The sequence below is a fragment of the Hermetia illucens genome, chromosome 4, assembly GCF_905115235.1.
Source record: "Hermetia illucens chromosome 4, iHerIll2.2.curated.20191125, whole genome shotgun sequence".
Classification (NCBI taxonomy): Eukaryota; Metazoa; Arthropoda; class Insecta; order Diptera; family Stratiomyidae; genus Hermetia; species Hermetia illucens.
In genome coordinates this window covers 73,505,994-73,529,060 of record NC_051852.1, presented here as the reverse complement: position 1 = coordinate 73,529,060, position 23,067 = coordinate 73,505,994, and the positions used below count along the sequence as shown (strand labels likewise).

The 23,067-nt window shown below is 41.1% G+C and overlaps 1 pseudogene; it reads left to right on the top strand.

Annotated features, from left to right (window-relative positions):
• The first annotated feature begins 15,968 nt into the window (after positions 1 to 15,968).
• LOC119656329 lies at positions 15,969 to 16,086 on the top strand (annotated as a pseudogene).
• Positions 16,087 to 23,067: the final 6,981 nt, after the last annotated feature.

The window sequence follows — 23,067 nt, the reverse complement described above, 5'->3', positions numbered from 1 at the left end:
CAATCACACTGTATGCTTATTATAAACAGAAAAATTAGCACTCTCATCTCGTATATATGAAGAGCGAGCGTAGCATGCACTACAAACGTAGGAGTTTACAGTTTCTATGCGGCGAGTTTGTTTCCTAGAACTAAGCCTAAACATTTCCATGAATTTAACCGTAATATTGATAAAGAGTTGCTTTACTCATTAACTTTGGAACATATCCTAGTTCGGAAGAAGATTATAAATCCGCAAATATCTCAGGTCATAATTCTGAAAATTTTATATTTCCTGATGACTCACTTACAATATGTGTAGACCGCTCTTTGCTAATCGTGATCGTTCACATTACTGATTTCTTCTTTGTAAAAAGGCATACCGAAGAAGATTTCAGGGTTTGAAATATTCACGAAGTAGCCTACTCGCGTATAAATAACCCAGGTATTCAATTCAGCCTAATACTGTTGCACAATTGTTATCCTGAACGCTGTTATTCCATATGGGTTTGATTAAAGCATTGCTTGCGTATTTTCATGTAAAATACCAACGTCAATGATAAAAACTATGATCTAAAAGTTTCGAAGTTATTTTTGCTGCTGACATATAGTCCTCCCTACACGGTCAGTATTTCATCAGTCTGCCATAAGTCAAACCGTCAGAAATTGGCCTTTGGGAAACTGGTCGACTGACGTGTTCAGTGGAAATAGGACGACAAAAACAATTTTTGTCGCATGCATTTCAATACCCGAACCATTCGAAAGTCATGTAGCGATCAACAATAAAATGACAACTACGCTCAACCTATCATCAGCCCAGCCGGAGTGAAGGATTTTATTTACAAATTCTAATATTCATCAATCCATCAGTCATTGCCATAAACTATCCGTTTGCCATAATTTTGTGATTCTGACTGATGGAATACTGCTCGTGTAGGGTGGGGTTTACATTTTTGTTGCAGTAAATTGCTACCCAGCATATTAGAATAGTCATTTTCATTCAACTGTGTTCGTTATTAATAGTAAAAGAAATTGGTGCTATAGCCGAGCCTTTTCTTGGTTTTTGAATAATATAACGCATTTTCAAATAATAAGGGGCCCCGCATAATTTTCACCACAGGTTCGTATGATTTTCACCCAGCCCCCTCCCGCGGCGATAAAAATTTAACGAATTGTTTTTTCGTTTTCTAGTAAAAGTAAAAAATTATGTTTTATCTATTAACCCTTTGAAAAAACGCTATTTCCAACAATATTTTTTCTTGGAGATCATTTTTAAGTATTTGTGTAAAACAAAACCTTATTAAAATCGATTCACTGTCTGTCTGCCTATCACACGCACTTTTCTCCAAAACGGCTAAACCGATTCCAACGAAATTTGGTGGACAGAACCAACCCAAAACTCCCAAAAAAATCAGGGTGGTGCGCTTAGATGAAATCTAGGCCTCAAAATATGTGCCATTTCGATATCGGCCCAAATAAGCTTTCTAATAGTATATTACCAACTATTAGAAATTGACTGAAAATCCCCCTTCAGTTCATCCTAGGAATACGAAACCAACAAAATAGAGCTCAATGTCTGGCATACACATGCTAAATTTCATAGAAATCGGGCCATCAACCCCAAAGTTATAGTAGTTCAAACTTTGCAATTTCGCGCGAATTTACTACTTCTAAAGCTATGCGAACAAAATGCTGACATCATAATTAACGAGAATAATTGGCACTCGCGTGAAATATTAAAGTCGCATTTATGAGGGATCTACTTCTCCCCTTAAGTTTATCCTAGGAGTACTTAAAATGAAGAATCTACTTCTCCCCAGCCGTATTTTGTGACTGTTTTAGGTTAAGTTCTTCACAGTTACTAATAATATTAAACTCCGATGTGAAACGTATGCCCTTGACTTTTATCAATACAGTGCTTTCCTCATCAAATTATTTATTTAAATCGCTTTCTAAAAAATAGAGGGCAGTACAATTTTTAACTAAGTGCACACGGAACTGTCATGCAGTCATCGCTCATTACATAGGGAAACACAAAACCTTTTATATCTGAGGCGTCGAACTCTAATATTCTTGAAAACATCTCGAAGAATGTCTTTCTCAAAAATATTCGTTTCTCCGCCCCAGGATTAGGTGCTCCTCCATATTTAACGCCCCCCAATATCTAGAATGTGGCCGTATGGCTCAAATGGTTAGAGCGCTGGGCTGTCGGAAGATCGCGACTCAAATCTCACTGGTGGCAGTGGGATTTGTATAGTGATTTTAAGTCGGATACCAGTCGACTCAGCTGTGAATGAGTACCTGAGTCAAATCAGGGTAATAATCTCGGGCGAGCGCAATGCTGACCACATTGCCTCCTACAGTGTACTGTAGTGTACCGTTGCGGTCTTGAATAAAGTCCTCTAACACACTTCAAGGCCCTGATCCAATATGGATTGTTGTGCCAACGATTATTATTATTTAATATCTAGAATATAGTGAGATGTGTCGACTGATACTGCAAGGAGATTCAAACTAGTGGCAACGGAATTAATTTCATGTGAATAGATGTTTGTCAAATAATTTGAATGAATTTACACTCACCGATTGCTCTACATTTTGCTCGGCCCGTTCAATTTAAATTCATTGCATTTCCAAAGTTAAACTAAGAGAAAAATAGCATTTAAAAGCGAAAATTAAATAACATAGGAAATGACGCTGCCTTGAACTAGATGATGATGACTTAAAACATTTTCATATTGACCTTTAAACAAATAAACACTTAAAATATAACAGAAATTTAAGGGAACCAAAAAAAAACAATTGTGTAAAAAAGTATATAAATCACATGTGTACACAGCCAAGTACAACAAACGTATGTATATTAGCAACAATTAATATATATTGCAAAATCCGAAACTACCAATTAAGCGGAGGCGAAATACCTGCTATTTACACAAAACTAAAGAAAGTTGTAGGCAAACGCATGTGAAAATCGAAAAGTATGTATATTTAAAGTAAAAATTGGTGTTATTATCGATGACAAAACACACATATATATATATATATAAAGCAAAAAATATTCTTGCTGTGCTTTTGCGATGTTTACAATCTTTATAACGAAACAAAGTGGAAGTAACAAAATCTATCACTTAAAACCTCATCTGAATAAAGTAAAACCAATTAGCGTTTCGTTGTTCAATGAATTGTGATTTGTAAAAATAAATTCTGTTGTGTTTCCTGATATTCAATGCGTTTTTACGTTATTAGTGTGTATTTCATAGAGTGAAAGTCAAACAATACCGATGAATAGGTACTTGGGAAAGGATACAATACAAGCACACTTTACAAGCCAGAGACGTAGGCTCTACATTGTTATACAGTTTATGAGGTGTTTTCCAGTTGTGTCTTTCCTTGTTTTACATCAGCAATTCCACTGTTATGACCACCCGGGCCAAAGCTTGCTGATGCTTTTCTATTAAACCCTCGTTTCAAGAGTTGACGCTACAAACTTTTCTTATGCGCTGTTCAGTTGTTGTTTTCGTTCTCATAGTTACTTAATTACTTCCCCTATTAATTTTTTGTTTTACATACATATGTATATGTTAATAACATGTGAATCATTCATTTTAGAATAGATATGCCTAGTGTTGGTGACTCGGAGGAATTTTGTGCTTACAGTCTTGAAAGTATGCAATGTGACATTATATGCATTAATGAAGCAAGTTTGCTTTATTGAGGAAGAACCTTAAAAAAATGTATGAGAAGTTTTTTCTTCTTCTGAATCCTTTGTACTGATCGGCTGCGGGTCAACTTATCTGTATCGCTTCGCTACTGTTCACGGCTGTTTGCTTGGTTCGGGTAAAGTGAGAGGCTCTCAAATCACCGTCTATCGTTTCATATATGTAGTAATTGATGTATATTGTAGAAGGCAATGGGAGAACTTTCAGGTGCACAAAGTACTCTTATTCAAAAAGCGCGGTGGGAGTAACCTCATAATGCTTCTTTTGTTATTTAGATTCAGATACGAATTTTGAATATTCTTATCGACCCCATGCAGCCACTTCTCCTAGTGAAATACATCAGCGTAAGAGTCAGGATACTTTTTTTTTGCCGAATTATTCAAAAAAGAACTCATAAAGCGAAGAAACAATCCATCATTCATTCTGCTTCTAATAATATAGTCAGAAAACGTTTTCGAGTAATTCAAGAAACGTTCAAAGAAGAATGTCTGCCGTTTTCGTCCTGCTCTAATACATCGTGCACTATCACCTTTGTAAAGCTAAATTTTCTCTCATCCTAATTCAATCGATTTGGGAAATCAATTTGAACTGCCCGCAAGCAAACACTTTACCTTTCCCTAGATGGTTCAAATCATCAATTTTTCAGAGAATATACAAGTATTACCCTATTGTGATCTTATTTACTGTATTTTTGTCCTTTAAGTAATAAGCTTCATTATTGAACCATATCCTTAAATGTTTAAGCAGATTTTTACTTGGGTGAGTTTTTCTTGTATAATGAATAAGCTGCCGTTACCGTTCTGCTAAGCATATTAGAGTGCAATTTATATACAATGTTTCGCTGTCAATACTACGGTTTTTTTCTCGAATGTAAAATCCAGGAGATCCTAGTGCTAAATTCTTACTACCATTTCTGGCCCTTGTTGATACTAGCACTTAACTTGGAAGTTTGCTTGTCTTTTAGTAATGATAATACCAAAAGAGGCACTGTAAAATGTCTCACTGTAATCTGAGGTGACTACGCCAGTGTATTCGTCTCATACCAAAAACGGTAACTACCATGAGTCCTGTTGATAAGAAAGTTTTAAACTAAAGTTAGGCTTGCAAGGAGGGCTGGGACTGTTTGGCAGGCCCCCAAATTCCAAATAAGAAGAGTTTGCCTTATTGGTATAGCAATAACACAAAGCGATTATAATATTTCTGTTTGAGATAAATCCACGACTCGATTTTTTACATTTTCTAGCATCGCGAATAGATTAAATTTCTCGTCCTATATTTTATCTTGCAAGGACATTGTTTCCTTTCTGGCAAATATTTGCTTCTCATTTCCATTAACAAATATTAGTGTCATGAAATTACAAAGTAGACTGGAGCAGCAGTTAAGCATTCACCCGTACGTCATCAACTTCTCTCTCACCACTGTGATTTGATCTCCTAAAAATTTGAAATCTTCGAAATTTTTTCAGAAGTCATTCCGCTGTACCTTCTTAAAATGCAAATTTCTCTGAGTCTTAAAGCAATTGTTTTGGAAAGAGCTGTTGTTTAAAGGAAGGGTGTTATTCTTTATCGAATGAATGTTTACTGACGCGTAGTATAAAAACATTCGGAAGATAATTGAGCTTCTACCAACGAAACAATTTAAAGCCAAGTGTGCATATTATTATAGTTTAACAGTCACAATCTCATCCCAATACACCTTCGATGCTATTCCAGTTGTGAACAATATTTCTACCCTTGTCAGTCAGACTCGATTTGACTTCTCCTCTTTCGAAATGCTTTCTAGACATAAAAAGATAGAGCTAAACATTATTTTCACTCTCGCCTCAACTAAGGGTTGATAAATGATAATTTCTCTCTTTGCTACTTCTACAATCGCGCCTAACTTGCAATTCCTTCAGTTTACCAGTAGCTTTGATTAATGTATTTCCATTTATTCCATAAATTGCTCGTTTGGAACTCGTCCCAGTATATATATGTTCTGAATAAAATATTGTGACTATGGTGGACATTCAGTTAGCTCGCACTATCTACTGATTTCATTAATATCCAGAATTAGCCAATCGAAAAAATCATCTTTACTTGCAATCCTGCCTTTTTAACAAACAACCCTATATTACTCACCAAAGTTGGTTTTTGAAAACATTTGGGCTTATATATAAAAAATCACGATCCCACTTATAACATTGTTTACGATATTGAGCCGATTTCTTAAATCATAATCGCTATCCAATGATCCCAATTTTAATTTTGAACTGCATGAAAGCCTCAGTGTAGCTGCTCCCAATGTCACTCATTCAAAATCTACAGGTTTAATTTTCATTACAAGATCTAATACAAGAGCAGATCTAGCTCCTTTGTTAATATGGAGAGAAAAATATATTCAAATGTGAAAATAACAGGATCAAAACTGTAACCGCTAAGTATAAACTTAAAAAAACCGCTTGCTCACGCACTTCAGCACGTTATAAAAATTAAACAAAGAATTAACGAAGCAAAGCAAAACCTAAGAAATGCCTATTAATGCATCAAGCAAGGATATTTATCTCATAACATGCTACAGCTAGGGATTTCCTTACAAATTCAATGGCGTTTTCAAATACATATACGTAGGATAAGTAAACAAATGGGGAGCGTGGTTAAACTTGGTAAACGGTGAAATTAATTCAAAAGAAAAATTCAAATGAGATTGTTTCAGAACATATTTTTGTATTACTGTGTATAAATTTTAAGAATTGGATCAATCACATTGCTTATTGGGTAATAATGAATTGTTACGTAATTGAACGTTCTTTATCGTTTTTACATATAGAAAAGAGAGTCTTAGTTCTAGAAGATTGCATTGGTTGAACCCTAAGATAAAATGCTATAACGAGCGTTATCTGATAATTGCATGTACTTGAAAGCTACTCACATCTAAACATGCAAAGCAGAAACTTAACAAATTTTTCAATGTGAAAAATAAAACAAAATAATGAGCTTCAGTAGATAAGAACAATTTAAGATTGCATACCAAATCTAGAACAACAAAATTGTATTCGAATATATCTAAACGCAATTTAATGCAAACAAATAAAATGTGCAAAGGTATAAAAAAATAACAGAAAACAAACTTGAGGTAAAAATGCTAGAAAAAATTATATAATTACTTTTCTTTTCAATGTTCAATTGAAAATAAAATGCTTTATAGAACTTTAACATCTTTGCAAAACACGACACTCTTTAGACAAATTGTAATAAAGTTTCTTGATTTATATACCATACACGGGGAGTTGAATGGAAGAAATATATTTACGCAAATCATTTATACACTCTTACACCCAAAAACTGGTTATTTACTAAGTATTGAAGTGGAAAAGAACATGAAATCATATACAAAACTGACTGCATCGCTTTTAATTACATTGTACATTGTATTGTATAAACAATAAAATATATTTCAACAAAGAAAACTGGAGTTTGCATATGCCAGCAGCTGGTCAACGGAGGGTACAGTACAGGTAAGTTTTCAAGATATAAGATGCTGTGGCGGTGCTGATTACTTCCAGACACTTGCCCTGCATTAGAACTTTTAATTACCTTTGAGGTGTAACATAACAGACCGACAATAGCAATATTTCCATGGATTTGTCATCTTTGATTTTAAAAACATCCTAGTGATGTATTCCCATTCAACGACCACGAACACCTTCATCGGCCATATTGATCCACCATCTTGAATTTTGTTAATTTCAGATTTGTAATCAGCGGACCCAAAACCCATAAGATTTGATGCTGGTCAAGATACAAGAAAGTTATCCCAAGGAAAACTTTCTAAAGAATTTAAGGAGCTCGACTAGTGTATTTGCCTAAATACACCAGTCCATTATGTTTTGAAATTTTCAGGGTATATATTTGGATCAATAATGTCGAAAAATAAAGGGAAGAAAACATTCGACATCCCGCAAACTATCCGCGATTTCCGGAGCTTAAAAAAACCTTCGCCGCTGCTGCAGTGTATGTGACTTTCACAGTTCGTGAAATCAAAATAAAAAAAATCAGTAAACTAGAAGGTATTGTCTATACCTATTGAGATAGAACTGCAGCAAATTTGAAAAATGTACTTTTCAGAAAAAAGCGATTAAAGGTAAAAGTACTGAATTCATTGTTGTTAGTCAATAAATATAATATATATATATATATATGAAAAATTCCTCATATTCCTAACCCGAGCAATAAGTTAGGGACGGCCCATCAGGTAACGCACATTTATAACCGATGACCAGCTGCTCTTAGAAGGCTGTGACTCAAAAACTATTTGAGTAACAATCTTCAAAATTTTATACAATGAGCAACATAAACATTGAGGATGCAATAAATGAAAAGGGCATTTAAAAAAATCAAGGAAAGGGGATGAGAGTGATGAGTATAGAAGAGAGGGCTTTACTAACCAGAAGTGTCTCAAATCCCTCTACCCAATCCTAAAATACAGTAGCCCAACACCTCAGAAAGTCAAGCTGTTTTGCTACAAACAGCTTATCCGTACCCTCCTCATTTTCGGCTTCATCTTCTGGTCCGACACCTCCCCCAAATCGAACGACTCCGCCGCAAAGTTTGTTCCAATATCTACAAGAACGAAGATCGCTCCAAATACATCTCCAACCAGATCCTCTACTACTCCTGTCAAACGCCCCGCATCGACGCCGTCCTAGCCCGTCATGCCCTCAAATGGCAGACAAATGCATATCCCATTCAAATCCACTTATCTCCCAGGCCATGCAGATCGAGATCGTCGAAGAGAATCTTCTACGGACTCATCTCTTCCCTCAAATCCTCCTATCTCTCCAGTCCTGTAACCTCCTTTTCGACCCCGGCGGTAGAGTAATCTTCTACAACGGCATTTACTCCTCATCCCAGTTTTCAAAACCCACCCATCCTCAGCGCCACTCCTAGCTTCCTTTCCCAAACCCCTCCCGCGTGCCCCCCATCCCAACCCACATCCTAGTTCCTTCCCCCGCCAGCCCGCTTTTATAAAAAATAACGAGTGGAGGTTTTTTTTCGACTTTTCCTCCAGAACACAATTCATTTTTTTACAATTTCTTCTTTAGTGATAAGTTAGTTTAAGCCATAGTTAGGTTAATGTAGCTATGTAGTTTTATAGCATAAATAAAAAATGTTGTTTTTCGAACCACAAGTGTCTAAACAAGTCGGGAAACCGGAAACTTGACCCTTCATGTATAAAAGGTTTTGTGTTTCCCTATGTGAGCAGCGATGAGTACATGATAATTATGGGTGTACATAGTTAAAAACTCCATTCCCCTTTATTTTTTTGAAAGCGTTTTAAATAAATCATTTGCTGGAAAGCTACGCTTCACACTCTGAGTTTAATATTATTAGTAAATGTGAAGAACTTACCCTACAACAGATACAAACAAGTCGGGAAACCGGACGATTTTGTTTGCTTCTACTATGAGTATATTTGAGTGCAGAACTATCCCATTTGTACGTAGACCGTTATGTATATGCGTTGAGCATGTCAGATATTTAATTTCAGTAAATTTACACGGTAAAGTCAACTTTGAGCTACTGTAACTTTGTTAATAATAGTATGATTTTGATCAAACTTGGGAATAACATGCTTCATATTATGTTGTATACTACTATAACTAGGACAAACTCTTACTCAATTTCCCCAAAAATATGATAATATACTATTATTAACTTAATTTGAGCAGATATCGATATGGAGAGTATTTTGAGGCCTGAACACCGTATAGAGGCGCTGTATGATTTTTCAGATTTTTTGGTTGGGTAGTTTCTGCGATGGGTCCGTTTAAGAAATCATCACATTTCACCCCTCCCACTCCCCACCTTTCTAACAAATGTATCAAAAAGTACTAATCGAGACCTTTCATTTGATACCCAACATGACTATGTTCGGTGCGGTGAAAAAAATATTATACCCGCCCCCCTTAATCTCGACGTGGTAGGATATCACTCACTGCATGTCTGGATGTTCACAGTTCCACCTTCTCAACAAATTTCGTGTCAATCGGACTTTGAAACGATTTTGCAAACAAAACCTTAAAAACAGACTGGGTTATTTGAGTTATTTGAGCAGATACCGGAATGGGACATCTTCCGAGGCTTAGATTTCACATAAGTGCTTTATACAAAAGTTTAAAAAGGGCTGGCAGAAGTAGATTCTTCATAAATGCGACTTTAATATTTCACGCGAATGTCAATTATTCTTGTTAATTATAACGTCAGCATCTTATTTGCATGGCTTTAGAAGCAGCAATTTCACGCGAAATTGCTAAGTTTGAACTACAGGGTGCGGAAGCATAACTTCCTTTTTTCAAAACTCAATAAAAACTATTGTATGCATCGGAAAATATTTATTTATTTTTTATAATGTAGGTACATGTCTAAAGTTGTTATTTACATTGTTTTGAAGATCAAATCTGTTAGGTGACGTCCCCCATTCTCCATACATTGCGTAAACCGATTTCTGGCGTTTGTCATGACTCTTGTTAGCATAGCAGGTGTTATGTTGGCAATTTCTCCTTGGATGTTGGTCTTCAAATCTTGTAGGGTTCTTGGAACAATAGCACCCTCGGGAACGACATCAAGAAGAAGCTCACACGCGTTCATCCGAGAATTGAAGTCACGTTCTGAAAGTTACTGCACTATCGCCATCTTATAGGGATGAAAATGAAGATCATCACGAAGAATTCTTCTCACAGAACGATCGGATAGTCCAAGGGCAGATGCGTGTTTGCGCGCAGAACGCCGTGGCTATCGCAACATTGACGCTCTTATTGCTTCAATGTTCTCAGGTGATCTAACGGGTCGAGGGGCTCCAGTTCTTCCTTTTGTCGCACTTGCAGTTTGTCTGAATGTAGTAACCCATGATTTGCGGTCTGCGACGGGAGCTAACGGGGCTAAATTAAAGCGATTCCGAAATGCACGCTGTGTTGCAATAACCGAACATCCGCTTGAAAAGTAAACCTCAACGGCGAAGGCACGCTCCTCACTATTCCAACGCATGATGGCGACTGAACCGTGTCGGGACAAAACTTTACAGTATCCCCTCTTGAACGAGACTACTAGCGCTCCGCTATGACATCAACTGAGTGGCGCGCGTTTTAAAAAAAGGAAGTTATGCTGCCGCACCCTGTACTACAACTTTGAGGTTAATGACCAGATTTTCGTGAAATTTGGCATGCATATGCAAGATATCGTCGCAAGATATCTGTTAGAAATTTATAAATTAGTAAGTTTATTTGAGCGGATATCGAAATGGCATATATTTTGAGGCTAAATGAAATCTAAGCGCATGACCCTGATTTTTTCCAGATTTTTGGGTTGGGTAGTTTCTGAAAATGGGTCCTGTCTCACTTTAAGTGTATACATTTTGACTCCTTACCTACGCATTTTACAATTCACGTCAAAACTAACATCAGTTTCGGAAAGTACTAACTGAAACCTTTCATTTGTTAACCCACACGCCTATATCCGGTGAAACATTTTGCATGTATGTTTAAATTTGACCAAAATTTATGTCACTTACTGCGCGGGATTTCGTAGTTGCCATCTGTCCACCAAATTTCGTTAGGAACGGTTTTGCGAAAAAATGGTTGTTGTTTTGCGTGAAAAAGGTAAATCGGTCCGAGAAATAATGTCCACAAAGCATATGGCAAGGGCTACCGGGTTTCGCATTTTAAAACAATTTATATTGTATTGAAATATTAGTATTCGATTGGATAGCGAATATTAGTGCCTTAATGATCTGATCATGTTGTACGAGTCGGATTTAATCTCCAATAAGAAAATTAAAAGGCGTTGCAGGTGTAGACGAAAAAGTATGTACGTATAACCGAAAGGTATTTTCAAGTCTGAAGAATCGTTTTGTGAAGAGAAACCTCTTGAAAGCAAAGCCATAATATTCGTGTTCTGTGCCTGCATTCTAATACTGATGATGTCTACATCAAAGAGACAACTGTCTCTTGCAATACAAATGTCTGTGTCAGACAAATATCTATGTCAAACAAATGTCTGTTTCAGACAAATGCTTCTTAAATTTCAATGACTTTAGATTAGTGTCCGGATAGCTGAGTGGTTAGAGCGCAAGGCTGTCGTACGAAAGGTCGCGGTTCAAATCTTACTGGTGGCAGTGGAATTTGTATCGTGATTTGACGTCGGATACCAGTCGACTCAACTGTGAATAATGAGTACCTGAGTCAAATCAGGGTAATAATCTCGGGTGAGCGCAATGCTGACCACGTTGCCTCCTGTGTACCGTTACGGTCTTGAATGAAGTGCTCTAACACACTTCAAGGCCCTGATCCAACATGGATTGTTGCGCCAACGATTATTATTATTAGATTATTATTGATTTCAATTCACAACAAGAGGCTGCAGACCTGAAGTTTGCGGACCATGCTTCGTGTGCAGAGGCAGGCGAGAGCCACCATATTAAATTTCGTCACAGTAAAAATTTCCATGCATTTTAGAATGATGGACAAATAAAGCCAATAAAACCGAAAGTTTGTATGTATGCCTTTTTATTATCTCACAAAATATTCTCAAACTTTTCTTGTGAAACGTTTCTCACGAAACCCTTAAATTCAACGTGCAACAATGTAATTCACCGCTTGGGGGTTCACGGTTCCCAACTTTCTACCAAATTTCGGGTCACTAGGTATAACCGTTTCTAAGAAAAGGGCATTGTTCTCTACAAAACCTTGAAAAGATCAAAAGGAGAAGAGCTATTTCAATAAAAGGTTGGATTGTTAAAAAGGAATTACGTGGAGCAGTTGGTTGCTTGCTAATAAAAATATGGAAAGAAATAAGGATTCATGAACACTATTTGAAAATATTCCTGAAAATTGACAATAAAATTCAGAAAATAAATGCCCAGATCTTAAAGGCAGTCACAACCAGAAATAAATAAGATAAAGCTAAGTCTAAATTCTTGCTTCAATAAGCTATCAGAAATCACGTTTTGTTGCACTATTTGTAATGATCGTGGATGTTTGGAATGACAAAATAACCAGCCCTAATAACTTTCGCCAACCACAAATGGTATCTGGAATTCTACCAATCAACCAAACTAAACAAAACAAAAGTAGAGGAAAAAGGAGAGAGAAGCAATCAAACCCAGTACTGCTGATATGATGGTCCAACTGGTATTATCTTTTAAGCTCAAAATCTTATCCACGAGTAAGCTTTTGTTTCTAGGAAAAAACGGCGCGTTCGTACTTCTGGCAAAACCAAGCCACCTCCCCCTCCCCCCAACCCCCTCATGGGGCTGTACAAGAATATACTCACAGAAATTTGTGGGCTAGCTACCTGCAAATTTTAAAACTGTGTTGCTACGAAACGCCAACGGTTGCGGGGGTCCTCTGCATGCTCGCTTTCTTCAACTTGGGCGGGAATTCAAAGATATAAGCTGGACATTCTGGGCCTAAGCGAAGTAAGATAGCGGGACTCTTGAGAGTACTCCTCTCCCTCTTGCGTAATATGCTATTGTACTCGGGAAAGTCAAGTGGTAGCAGATGTGAATCTGGTGTCGGTTTCTGCTTGGAGTCGGTTTCTGACAAACTTCTAATTGTAAAATTTCGGCCAAGGTTAAATAGCATCACAATTGTACAGTGCTATGTATCAAGGGGGACTTCCGATATCGTGAAGAAGGATGCTTCCAACGAGGAATTACACGTTGTTCAAGGGAGGCTTCTAAAAAATGACATCGTGATCATGATGCCTAATCTGGATGCCAAGATGTGCTCTATCGACACCAGTGATGTCGCACCATTGGAAGTAACGGAAGCATTGGTGCCCTTGCAGCAGAAACTACTGTAAGAAAATATTTGACAGAACAATAGCCGAATAGCAACAGAAAATGTTCTCTGTACACATTCCTTGAAAGGCATTTTAAAATCTGCCTTATGGCGGTTCATTGAAAAATTCATTTTGTTGCCAAGCATCATCAAACACATATATGAATTGTCGCCTAACCGATTTCACCGCCGCTTCTCATAATCCCCCAAAATGTGAGGTTGCGACTGGAATAAATCGCGAGGTAATCCCATCCCCCAGCGGACATTTAAGCCACCCTTCTTGGTGCTACAGTTATTGCCTGTTGCATCTCCCGATCCATTTGGTTCTTTGCTCCCACAAAATTTGTTCCGTGATCACTATATATTTCCGAACACAGTCCTCTTCGTGTTGTAAACCGTTGAAGCCAACTAAAAAGGCTTCCGATAATAGATCGCTGATTAATTCGAGATGCACAGCCTTTGTAACCATGTCACAAACACACAGACGTACTCTTTCAGTGTAACAGCGGAATGCCCTTTTAACATCCTAGTCTTGAATGGACCTGCGTAATCAACCCCACAATGCAGGAACGGTGGATTTGGAGTGATCCGTACGGCAGGAAGGTCGGCTATCATTTGCTGGCCATGATCTCTAGCATATCCCATACAAGTAAGGCAGCAATGAACCTCATCCCGTATAAGTCGCTGATCGTTTAGGATCCAATACCGCATTCCTAGTGATTACGGACCGTCTGAACGTTTCCATATAGCGTGTTCTTGTGTGCTTCTCGGATTATTAAAGCAGTTACGTATTGTTCTCGCGGTAAGAGTATCGGATGTTTCTGCTGGTTTGACAAGTCCGCATTCTGCCTTCTCCCATCTCTTAGGAAGCCCTGTTGGTCAATAAGCGGATTTAGTTCCTGAAGTCCTTTCTGAAACGGATTTCCTCTTACGACGTCGCCTATCTCTTTGCCAAATTCTACCTTTTGTACCAACCGAAGAATCCGTAATTGATTCCTTTCATACTCTTTCGAAGATATAAATCGTTTCTCTCCCGTCGCAAAACGTAAGATATACGCCATTACTTTCACCAGCTTCGAAAATGACGAAAAACGTTCCAATATATCGAAAACCTCAATCATACTTGAAAATCACCTGATGTCTTCAGCAATGCTATCTTCCCTGAGGCATTGAGGATCATTCCACCATAGTGGGTACCCTGCGAGGCTTATTCCTCTAGAAACACAATCGACTGGATTGTCATTCGATTTTATATACCCCCAGGACCAAGATTCCTTACTAATCTTTCGTATCTTGGCTACTCGTTTTCCAACAACTACATTGAATGACCTCACCATTTTTCTAAATGCCGACCAATCAATCGCTTCTGTAGATGGCGGATAAGCAAATGCTTCCATTAAAACCTACTTAAAGAATGTTCGCCTTCTGTACGCCACGGCTGCTGTTGAAAACTCTTTTGTTTCCAATAAGTTGTTGTTTTGTGATTAAGGCTCTTGTTACTGAACTCATCACAGCAGTCAGGGAGTTACACAAACTTTAAAGACTGGCTTGATGGTGTATTACTGGCGCAATAAGGACATGCCAAACGGCATCCCTGGGGTTCTTCTGGGATTAACTTCTCTCCCCCTACGCATACAAATGCATTCAAGAGGACAATCTTCAGGATGACCGGCAGTATCAGTGAGGCGGGGAGCTGCCTAAATTGAAGGAAGATTGATATTCTCTCTAGGCGGTACCCCGAATTATTGATACCAAGGGATGACATGACAACGAGGTTTCATTTCAATAAGAAGTTTGAAACCCGTTGGATTAACAGGGCAAACTGGGAGAGTGTGACTTTGACATACGACTTAAACCAGCAACTGATTGCTTAGTGCACTGATAGTATGGGTTTGTAATGCGATGATTAAAAAAAAATCGTTAATTTAACAATTCTAGTATTATGCGCATCAAATGGTGGCATAGGTCCCAGGGTGGAACGTGGATTGGTACCCACGATGAAGCGTAAAACCTGGGAAACGCCTGCTAACCCTATCTCCACCACGACGTGGTGATTGCTGGGACTTCTTCCTTGATGAAAAACTGCGGACGTAGAAGGATAAAGGAAACTAAAAACGAGACAAATTGGACCAACTAGTCCTTCATGTTGGCGGTTGGGCAGGTTCTCCTCACGGAATACCGAAGCTACAAAGCCACGAAAGGAGGGTCGGAGTGTAGGAATTTTACAACGATGGACCTGACAACAAAAACGGATGAACGATTTGCGCATTTTCTGATGGAATTCACACTCCCTGTACAGATCGAATGCCGCCAAGCTGCTAGCCGATACCCTGCCCCAATAGAAGGCTGATGTAAAAACGTTACAAGAGATAGCGTGGACAGGGACCGGTTTCCCGGAGAAGGGCCACCACACCATATCCAGTAAATCATGTGCTTGGAGTAGGTTTCTTAATAATAATAATACCACAACGGTCCACCGGTTCTCGTCCGATCACCGAAGTTAAGCGTTGTTGGGCGTGGTTAGTACTTAGATGGGGGACCGCTTGGGAACACCACGTGTCGTTGGCATTTAAAACCTCCGCCGAAGCCGGTCCCAAGCCCGGTTGTGAAAGGAGGAGGGATGGATAGCTTCAGTCTGAATGGCTGTACGCCAACGCAGCGTCTCAGGGGGTAGGTGAGGAAAGTGCAGGAACTTTGCAGTCTTGCAGATTACTCACTAAGGAAGCTATCTCAACACCTGACAGCTAGGGACAAAGTGCACCACCAAAAATGAGAAGAAGGAGAAATTTAAGGTCCGGTACGGATAACCGGCGGGAGTCGTCTGACTTGGTGACTGGGTCGGGCTCTCGTAATGGACAGCACGGCGTCGAAACCGCTAGTCGTGGGGCGGTTCGACGTCTAGGCGTTACTTCAGCAGGTTCGCGTAGGAAGCGGATGAAATGGACTGAAGAAATGAACCTCTTCATCATCCGCTCCTACTACGAAATAACGGCGGGGGCGGGTACAAGATCTTACCGCCCCTTGTTGCATCAGAGATTCGTCGAGCGTTTCCCGCAATTCGCGCACGTGACTGTGCAGCGAGTCGCAGACCAGTACCGCTTTATTACTCGCAGCGACACAATCCCGGCCACCATCAGGGAGCGTGTTCGACTTGAAGTCATTGGGGAAACTGGTGACCGAGAGTCGATGGGGGCAGAGGCGGCGGCATCAACAACACCACGCCGCACTGCAGGTAACAATTTCAGTACTCGCCGAAGCACTCTTCTCCACCGTCCAGCTGAGGTTTCCGCTGAGGTTCGGGACGAATTCCAAAGAGCGTGTATAGAATTCTCGGATATGGATCCTTTGCATAGACCCAGGCTCTATGCATCTCCAGCAACTCCGGGAATTCTATCTCAAATCAATGATGAGATTGCATCTCGACTGTGTGCTGATATGTCGCTACTGCAACTACAATCACTTGTGTATTGTGGTGCAGTTGCGGCTATCAGATTGCATGGTCAGAAGATTCGCTTTCGTGTTATTGGTTTGAGTGACAAAAGGGATCCACCATGGAAAATTCGTCTGGAACATCGGCGGGACTCACTAAAGCAGGACATTGCTAGACTGATTCAGATCAGCACTGGCAGTGCCAGCCGAAGGGTGAGAAATAAAGTGCCGAGGGTTTACCGGAACTATGCCATCCCCTGTGAGACACCCGTTGTTGAAATTCTGGACACACTAAAACAGAAACTTTCTGACATATGCAGTCGGTTACGATGGTATGGCGAAAGTCATTCCAGACGTGTCGAGAATGCAACATACGCAAGGAACCAGCGAAGCTTTTTCAGATCTCTTAACGAATCCCAACAGAGCGTACATACAATACAGTTCTCGGTGACGGAAGCGAAAGAGTATTGGGGTGGACTTTGGGGGTTACCCGCTCAGCATGCTGAGAATGCTGAGTGGATCATGGCCGAAGACACCCGCCATGCCAATACGCCTGGCATAAATTTCGCGGATGTTACCGAAGAGGTTTGACGAGCCATAAACAGCTCGAAGAACTGGAGGGGCCCAGGTCTGGATTGGGTGCAGAATTTCTGGTATAAGAAATTTACCAGCGTACACAGTCGGTTGGCACGCAGTATGAATGAGGTCATGAGTCGGCCGGAGGAATTTCCACCCTTCCTCACTGTGGGGATTACTTACCTTATCCCTAAGAAGGACACGGTGCGGGACCCCGCAGACACAAGACCGATCACTTGCTTACCAACCCTCTACAAATTCATCACGTCCATTATTAGTGGAAGGATCAATGCGCACCTCGAGACCAACAACATTCTGTCCGAGGAGCAGAAGGGCTGCCGATTTGGGGGTTGCAATGACCAACTCATTATCGACTCGGTAGTTGTAGGCCAAAGAAACCTCTTCAGTTGCTATATCGATTATGCCAAAGCTTTCGACAGCGTTCCGCATACCTGGCTAATCGATATCCTACATCTGTATCGCATTGATCCGAAACTAATAAAGTTTTTGGCGACAGTCATGGAAGAGTGGCATACCACCTTATCAGTGCGTACATCTGAGGATGCTAATACCTTAGAGCCCATCAGTATACGGATCTTCCAGGGGGATTCGTTGAGTCCCCTTTGGTTTTGTATGGCACTGAACCCCCTTTCATGGCTACTGCATGATGCTAGAGGGCATGGTTTTGCAATAAAGTATGGCCTATGTGCTAAGTGCGAACTTAGACCCTTGATGTACTTAGATGACATCAAGCTGTATGCTGGTGTGTGTGTGTATGGTGAGGGAGAAGCTACAGCTTCTAAGCACTCAGACCGTGTTCGCCGTACTCGACTTCCCCGTCTAACGGAATATTCCGGATTCGTTAACGTATCGCAGGATTTCCGTTAGTGGATGTGATACTACCCGTCGCAATTGGAGGACATCGGCACCAAAGATCTGATGCCTGATGCGTCCATAGGCGGGGCATTCACATAGGAAATGCTCCGTGGATTCCACTTCCTCATTACAGGAGGGACACGTATCATCTTCGGTAATTCCTATTCTGAACATATGCCCAGCTAGTGAATTATGGCCTGTCAGAATGCCCACAATACACATGCAAGTCCTCTTGCTTTTCGACAGGATAAACTTTGCGGTACGTATGTTGGGTTCTGGCAGGAAAAGTTTGGTGTGTCGAACAGCATTTAAGCTCTGCCACCTATCGTTATGGGAAACTTGTTCCCAGTTTTTGAAAACAAATTTAGCCAATGCTACTGATACCCCAATTGCTGGCTCCGGTCCCGGCATAGGGGAGATTGACCCCTCTTTCGCTAAAGCGTCCGAGATTTCATTTCCCTCTATGCCACAGTGACCAGGTACCCAGAGTAGTTCCACCGTATTGAATCTAGACATAGAGTTCAAACGGTTTCTGCATTCCTGAACGATTTTCGAGGTGATCAAAGGACTGCTCAATGCCCTCAGTGCAGCTTGACTGTCACTGCAGATTGGGATGCGCCTGCCCTTCAACCGCTCGTCAATCACCCAGTTTGCCACCCTTAGGATCGCATAAACTTCGGCTTGAAAAACCTTTGCATATTGTCCCAAAGGAAAAGCCCACTTCTCGTTTTTATTCGAGAAGTAGACTCCGGCTCCAGAACCCTCTTCTGTTTTTGAGCCATCGGTGTAGAAGACTTCCGTATATCCCGCCACGCATTCCTCTGGGTCTTCCCAGTCCTCTCTATGCTTCAGGGTAACTACATATCTTCTACCAAACAGATGTATGGGGACCCGAGAATCGGAAGGCATTGTAAGAACTGGATTTAGTCCTCCCAGTAACTCTTCCAATGCTCTGTGCCCCCCACATCCGTCGTTTTCCCATAGATCTAATTGAATTAGCCTATGAGCTGCTCTCATTGCAGTGCTTTGAATAAATATATCCAGTGGCTGCAAATTGAGTAGTGCATTCAAAGCTGCGCCGGATGTCGTGCTCATGGCACCAGTGATACCCAGACAAACAGTTCTTTGCAGTGCAGCTAGTTTACGGTGAAAACCTTTTTGTCTCACCTTAACCCACCACACTACGGATGCATATACGAACATCGGCCTAATGATGGCAACCTATATCCACATTACCACATGAGGCCTGAGTCCCCATGTCGAGGCAAAGGTCCGTCTGCACAGCCCATAAGCTGTGAGAGCTCGTTTCATCTTTACCTCTACATGTTTGTTCCAAAGAAGTTTTTTATCTAGAGTGACCCCCAGATATTTCACTTCTTCGGAGAGTTGAAGGGTAGTACCCCTCATCTCAGGGAGACAAAGTCCACCCAGTTTTCTCCTTTTTGTGAATAAAACCATTGTGGTTTTATTTGGATTAACTGACAAACCATGTCTAAGGCACCAGCTGTCTATCAAATCAACGGCACGCAGTATATTCCTACACACCGTTCCAAGATCCCGATCAACAGCAAGTACAGCCACGTCATCAGCATAAGCTTGAGCGTGTATTGGCAAATTTTGCAGTTCGCATAGCAGTGAGTCGATCAGCATACTCCACAGAAGCGGCGAAAGCACACCTCCTTGGGGGCAGCCCTTCGTTGCTTCCGTAGTCAGGTAGCGATCGACCCCTACCTCAGCGCACAACAATCTTTGCGTTAGCATAGCATGGATCCACTTAATTAAAGCATCATCAACACCATGCGCTCTGGCGGCATCACAAAGTTTTTGAAAAGGCGTACAGTCAAAAGCCCCTTCAATGTCCACGAACACCCCCATCGCGTACTCACCATTCAAAGTTGCATCCTCTATCTTTGTGACCAAAGAATGAAGAGCAGACTCACAGGACTTTCCACGTTGGTAAGCATGTTGGTTTTCACTAAGTGGGTGTGACCTAAGTGCGTTTCCACGAATGTGACGCTCCACCAGTCTCTCCAAACCTTTCAGCAAGAATGAAGTCAAGCTGATTTGTCTGAAGTTCTTTGGATTAGAATAGTCATCTTTCCCAGGTTTCGGTATGAAAACTACCTTAACATGTTGCCAAGAAGAAGGCACGTAGCCCAGAGCAAGACATCCTCGAAAAATATTTCTTAGAGGTCGCTCTAAATGCTCCATACCCTCCTTTAGCATTGCCGGATAGATGCCATCCATGCCAGGTGCTTTGAAATGTTCAAAGGACAGTATGGCAGCTCTCACCTTTTCATGGGTAACAACCGCTTTCGCAGTGTTCCAGTTCCTCTTGCAACACTTGCGTGTTGAAGGGGTTGCAAGAACCGTCAACTCTCCCCCTACCACTTCTCTTACCCGTTCCCCCGGGTGGTGTACTTCCAGGAGGGTCTGTACTGAGTCCAGTCTGGAACTCGTGAAAGTACCGTCGGGTTTTCTAAGAGAATCCAACTTGGCCGACTCATCCTTTTTGAGGACTCTGCACAGCCTTGAAGTCTCCCTTTCGCCTTCCAGTTCCTCACAGTACGCTCTAAAGGAGTCTCGTTTCGAGCACCTCACGAGCCTCTTATATTCACGTTGTGAGTTCCTGAAATTTAACCAGTCTTCGTTCTTGTTACGTTTGCAAGCACGATTTAGAACTCGCCTGGTTGATTTCCTGAGTTTTTGCAGTTCTCGGTTCCACCAAGGAACCGTTTTACCGCTTTGGCCTCGGGAAATACGACAAGCCACTTCATAGCACTCTAAAAGTGTGCAGTTCAGAGTTTTCACTTCATCTTCCAGCACCAAAGGAGTCCTTAGTCGCCTAGGGAACTGTACTTTATTGCCAAGAAGATCATTGAACTTTGCCCAATCCGTTTTTCTAGGGTTCCGTCTTTGTACTGCAGACTGTTCGCCCGCAATAGTCAGATTGAATTCTAGATATCGGTGATCTGACAGTGAGACCTCCTCTAGCACTCGCCAGTGTGTAATCAACTCTAACAATTTTGGGGTACAGATCGTTAGGTCAATTACTTCGTTTCTTCTCGGTCCTACGAACGTAGGGGCGCACCCTACTTTTGCAGTCATAAGACCAGCTGAAGTGATGAAATCAAATAGCTTCTCTCCTCTTAGATTGCATTTCCTACTGCCCCAACAAATATGTTGAGCATTCGCATCGCAACCTATTAAGAGTTCGAGACCACTTAATTCTGCATACGCCACCAGATCCCTACGTTCTTGCGTCGGTGGAGGATACAAAGAATCATAGGGTAAATAAGCGGAGGCAACTATGATGTTTTTCCTCACGCCATTTATTTGGTATTATATGATGACCGTAGCTAAGTCCTGGGAACAATATTGTCTCAGCATAGTTGCCTCTAGCAGTCTTGACATCAGGACGCAAACTCTCGGTCTTATGGATCTTTCGTCGTAGAAGATCCTAGCCCCCTTTACTGATCCAATGCCACAGATTCTGTTAAATCGAACCCACGGTTCTTGCATCAGAAAGATAAAGGGGAAATCCTGCAGCTTTGTCATTCTCGCTGCCAACAGGTAGGAGGGAGCTTTGGCATGCTGCAGGTTGATTTGACCAATCTTTATGTTTTTCGACATGAACTTAGTCTATTGTCTTATGGAAAACAGTTAGAAGCGTATGCGGCAGCCCGCGTATGACGGGGTTTCCCCCACACCGTACCGCCAGAGACTCGATCCCCTCGTGATTGATTTCTCTGAGAAAAGCCGTACTTGGAAGTACCGCAATTCCCATGTTCTCATCCACGAAAGATCTCATCTCATCCCACAGAGCATTCGTCTGTTCTCCACTTAGCACCTTAATTGGTTTGCGTGTCCGGATTGCTTAGATTCGATCACTCGAACTGGCATCAAGTCAGTTCCGTTCACGTCTCTGGCTTCCCTTCCTTCCGCCTGTTCCTTGGAAGGTTTAGGAGAAGTTACTAGCAGGTAGGATTCACTCTGTAGTCCCTTCCCCTGTATGCTGGTACTGGCAACCATCTTAAAAGTCAGTTGCGAATAATAGACATGTTCAGCCGTGATATTCGGATGGAGTTTGGACTAGGCAGATGCCGGATTTTACCTAATACTAGCACTAAGTGCCAAGCATTTAGGCTCGGACGATCCTACCTACTTAAAAACTAAAGGAGCACTGGTGGTGGTGGCCGGTGGTAGGTCAGTGGGAGAATCCGTCGAGTACTCCCCGCAACATCGAGCACGTATGCAGAATGGTGTACTTCTGCATAGTTTGAACCAGACTGTGCGAAAGTCCCAGGACATCAAGGGAAACCGTGAGGGATTTAGGTACAATACCTGAAGCTGACAATATTATGGGAACTACAACCACCCGCTCGAGACGCCAAATTTCTTTGATTTCCCGAGCCAATGGCTCATAGTTCACTTTCTTCTCCACGTATTTCCGTTCAATGTTGTTATTATGGGGGATAGCAACATCAATAATATACGCGGAGCGACCCGTCTTGTCAACTAACAGTACGTCAGGCTTGTTGTGTAGAGTGTGGCGATCAGTCAGAACTTGCCGGTCCCAATACATGCTGTAAGCAGAACTATCAAGTACTGCTTGCGGCTCATATCGGTAAACCGGACATGATCAGCCCATGCTTGTATGCAAGGTTT